This window comes from Castanea sativa, chromosome 4 (assembly GCF_040712315.1).
Source record: "Castanea sativa cultivar Marrone di Chiusa Pesio chromosome 4, ASM4071231v1".
Classification (NCBI taxonomy): domain Eukaryota; kingdom Viridiplantae; phylum Streptophyta; class Magnoliopsida; order Fagales; family Fagaceae; genus Castanea; species Castanea sativa.
The window spans coordinates 14,577,356-14,582,437 of record NC_134016.1 but is presented as its reverse complement, the minus strand read 5'-3'; the positions used below and the strand labels follow the sequence as shown (position 1 = coordinate 14,582,437).

The window sequence follows — 5,082 nt, the reverse complement described above, 5'->3', positions numbered from 1 at the left end:
GATTTTGTGGGTTCATAACTGCACTTGAAGCAACCCCTTATAGTGGTACAATCGAACAAGACAAGGTATAATTATATTGCAATAGTTTCAAAATAGATATTCACCAATAGTCTGAAGATACTAATTATTTGCATTTTCTTTTTATTTTTTTAGATTGAAAATGCAAAGGCTTTTTGTAAAGAAAAGGCCAAAAAAGATTTTCCATTTGAACATTGTTGGCATGTGTTGAAGCACCAACCAAAATGGAGTATGCCTAAGGAATACTCGAGAGTAGTGCTACCTCCAACTCAAGATTCAATATCTATTGCCGATGGGGATGACGTGTCCTTAGTTGATGACACTACCAACTTTGAGAGACCAATAGGTAGGAAGGCCGAAAAGGCCAATCGAAAGAAAAAGGCTAGTGGGAAAGATGTTTGAGAATATTTGGCAAAGAAAATGAAAGCTATTGATGACTTACAAGAACAAGAAAAAGAAAGAATTCGTTTGGAAAAGTTGAGGGATAGGGATAGAATTCGATTTGAGGAGAAAAGAATTGAAATGGAGGAGGAAAGACTTAGAATTGAAAGAGAAAGCTTCGTATTGAAAGTATGATTGAGGATGAGAGAATTATGAGCTTGGACACAAGTGGCATGTCCGGAGCACTAAAACCTTTTTATGAACAACTCTAAGAGGGAATCCTTGCAAGACAAGCGTCAAATAAATAGATGGGTAGTTGAAAATTGAAACATGTAAATAATGTCTTGGATGATGTATTTTGGTAGTAGTTAGATCAACCTTGTTATGTTAGAAAAATGGTTGATGTATTTTGTAGTAGTTAGATCAAGCTTGTAATGTTAGAAAAATGGTTGATATATTTTGTTGAAGCCTAGATCAACTTTGTTACATTAGAAAATGGTTGATGTATTTTGTTATTTTATATTATATATAAAAAAGGGATGTATTAGATCATTGTGTTCTTTGATATTTACTTGCTTTGTGTAAAATAATAGTGTGAGAGCTATGTTATATGAATGTGAATGATATTGAGAGTTTGAGATTTTGGTCCCATTTAAATAATAAGATCTACTGGTTGCTTGTGTATGAGGGTGTGCATGTTTCTTATGATTCTTTCTTAGTCATGATGACATTTGCCTAAAACACATAAGCCAAGTTCCTGAAATGTTGTGGTTCATTTGAAGTGCACAATATTGAATTAATTTGTTGCCATATGTGTTGTGGTTCAAACTTGAATTGACTGGTTCCATCTCTAAATATAAAATTTAAAAGAAACCCTTACTTGGTATTGTGAGCTAAACACCCACATTGAAAATAGAATCAAAGTTTGGACAGTCTGGACATGGCATTATGTATTGTTATCATTTAATTAGTGTCAATTTGACAGTTAGAGATTGTAAATGACCAATTGCTCTTCATTTACTCTTCAATGATTATTTCAATGATTTGCTCTTCATTTGCTCTTCATTTATTGTCTTCAAGGTAGTATTCATGGGTAGTTCTTTGCTTCGCAAATTGCTTCGCAAATTGCTTCTTGATGACTCTAATGATGATGATGAAATAATCGAAGAAATTGTCATGAATTCAAAGTCATGAAAATGTCGTTCCTATATTAGACGTAACTATTTGGCAGGCCATGAAAGGCTTTACCTTGACTACTTTGCCGACTCGCCAATTTATCCAGAGAAAGTATTTCGAAGGAGATTTCGGATGAACCGTTCTCTTTTTCTCAATATTATTTCTAAGGTAGAAGCTCATGATCCGTACTTTGTCCAAAAAAGAAATGGTGACAAAAAGCTTGAGTTATCTTCCTTTCAAAATATCACTACTGCACTCAGGATGCTTGCACATGGAGTAATGGGTGATTTTATGGATGAGTATGTGTGGATTGGAGAAACCACTGCCTTACAAAGTTTGGAAAAATTTGTTATTGCTATGGTTGATATTTTCTCTGAGGAATATTTGAGGAAGCCAAATAATGAAGATGTTGCTAGATTGTTAGCCCATGGCAAAAGGCGTGGATTTCCAGGTATGTTAGGTCAATTGATTGCATGCATTGAAAATGGAAAAATTGTCCATGTGCATGGAAAGGTCAATATTGTGGTCATATTTGTGAGCCGACTATTATTTTGGAAGTAGGGGCATCATATGATCTTTGGATATGGCATGCATTTTTTAAATTACCTAGATCAAATAATAATATTAATGTGTTAGAACGGTCACCTTTATATTCTAAGCTAGCACAAGGACATGCTTCTCCAGTTAATTACTCAATCAATGGTAATAACTACAACATGACATATTATCTTACTTACGGAATATATCCAAAGTGGGCAACATTTGTGAAGACAATTCCAGCTCTATAAGAAGAAAAAAAAAATTATTTACAAAAGCCCAAGAGGCATATAGGAAGGATGTTGAGCGTGCATTTGGAGTACTACAGGCACGATTCCCAATTGTTCGTGGACCTGCACGATTTTTCTATCCTGAAATGCTCCAAAAAATCATGAAAGCATGCATAATTCTCCATAATATGATTGTTGAAGATGAGGGAGATGAAAATGAAGCGGTAGACTTCAATTATGAACAAATTGATGAAGTGAATAATCCTCCTATATAAGTGTCACGTGAGCATGCAAATGGATTTATGGCATTCATCCAAAGTCATGAACGCATTAGAGACCAAAAAATCCATTATCAACTTCAATCGGACCTTATCAATCATTTATAGCAATTACGTGGCGAGTCGTAGGAACTTCAAGTGTGTGAGTTTTTATTGTATTTTCATATGAGTTATGTAAATGAACTTTTATTGAACTACATTGCTAATTTAGTGTTGCTGAAAACATACCAACCCAAGTTGCCAATTTCTCTTTGCAAGACTGCTCTTCTTTTTATAAAAGTTGTGTGTCTCTCTAGAAACTTAGTTAAGTGTGTGAATTGTTGGAGAAATGTATAATGAGGCTGGTCTTTTGTTCCCTTACTTTAGGTTTGTGATTAATCATTAACTTTGCATATTGGGCTATGATTAAGTGTGGTTTTGAAGTTAATTTGGTTAATAGCTATCTGGGGTTTACTCTACTTTATAATTCACTTCTGTGATACCTGCACTTCAGGGACAATTGTGTTTCAAATTGGGGTTTCTTTGTGAGTTCAATTCTTGACAAAAGTGGGGTTTCCATCCTTTTATGATTTTGGATTATACTTTATGTATATCTTGTTTTTGTTAGTTTTAGTTCTCTATTTCACAAAAGTGGGGTTTCCATCCTTTGAATTTATCATTTCTTACATGTGTTGCTAATCCCCAACAACCCCCGTGATTTAATTGCACATTTACCATTAATTTGAACTTGAGAGTTTGCTATGGATTTATTGGTCACCAATTTTCTCATTTGAATATTTGAATGTTTTCCACCACTACCGGCCAGTTGTTATCTCTAGCTGCGTTGTGGATGTGAGGCAAGATGTTGTTAGGTGGTGTTGGACATGGTTTGGTGGATGAGTTTGCCAGCTTTTCTGCAAATAGGTAGGATATTATTGGTTATGTTCTTATTTGGTGATGTTCGGCAGGATCTTACTGGTGATGTTCTCATTTGAATAACTTGAGGAGTACTATAAATATGGCCAGCTTTTCTAAATGTTTCTTTTTTTTTTTTTTTTTTTTTTTCTTTCTTGCTTTGGATGAATTTGCAATAGTGACTTTTTTTGCCTCACAATTTTGGAAGTTTCATTCTGGAAAACTCACTTGATTTAATATCAAGAGCATGTCCATTTATTCCTAGCTCAAGTTGGTTTACAACTTTGCAGGTGTTCAGAGAGATGGTTTGCATTGAGTATGTATGCATTGAGTAGTTGAAGCTTTTATATTCATCAGGTTATTTTCTTGCATTGAGCATGTATGCATCAGGTAAATCATTTGTTGATGTTGCAAGGATGAGAAGGTTGGTGGAGAGAGTTGTGAGGGTTGTTGCTGGATAGTTAATGGTAGTTATTTGAAAACATAAAAAGAAAGAATAAAGAAAACATAAAGAAAGAATAAAAAATGAATATTTAAATGAAATGGTAAAATAATAGAAGTTTTAATGCTTGGTGGATTGTAAAGTGGTATGTTAAAATTGATAAAGTAGGATTTTGAAATGGTAAATGCTAAATATTTTAGCATTCTTGATAAGAATACTCTTAATGTTTATTCATTGTTCTCAAATAAATAAAAAATTAATGTTTATTCATTAGCATCCGGACTTTGTAGATTTCGTCAATATAGCTATGAGTTCATGAGAAAAACATGAATATTTAATGAATGGTTAAGATTGATCCCTTCGTATGTGGTCCATATCCTAAGAAAATTGCATCGTTCAACTCTATTTTATAAACGCGTTCAGTAGTGTCTGTACCTAGGAAAAAAATCTTGTATTAGTATGAGAGCTACATGTCAGTGAGATATTGGGCCAGTAATGAACTCAAGATTTCAAGTTAGGGGGGTCAGAATGTATGCACCCAAAAAAAAAAAAAAAAAAAAAAATCCAAATAAGCATCCATATAACTAGTGACAACTCTAGAAATTTTTTTAGAGTAGTCGTTAAGAAACTTAAGTTATTTGAATAAAATCATAGCAATGACTAACTTGGAACTTGTCTTTAAGGGAGCCAAAATGAAAACGAGATTTGTATATATATTATATTCATAATTTATATAATAGTCTAAAGTATAATGTAAATATCATTCAATATATAAGTTAATTATTTTATAACTTAACATTTGAAACCAAAGGTATAGTATTATTTTTAAAAATTTCATCATTAATAGATCAAATAGTTTTTAACTTACTTATGGGATTAGATTCAAAATTACATTATAATCCATTAAGCACTTAATGACTAACATATAAAAAAAAATACTAATAAGTTAAAGTGGACAAACAATTCTTGAAATTAAATGCATTAAAAAAATCTAATCAAATAATAATTTGCACATTTTAGTGTTTTATTTTCTATATTATATATTTTTATCTATTTTAAAAGTAGCTTATTTTATATATATATATATATATATATTGTTAATATATTATATAATAATATAATTAAT

General features: G+C 32.0%; 1 pseudogene; it reads left to right on the top strand.

Moving 5' to 3' along the window:
* The first annotated feature begins 438 nt into the window (after nt 1–438).
* LOC142632489 (uncharacterized) lies at nt 439–2,617 on the top strand (annotated as a pseudogene).
* Nucleotides 2,618–5,082: the final 2,465 nt, after the last annotated feature.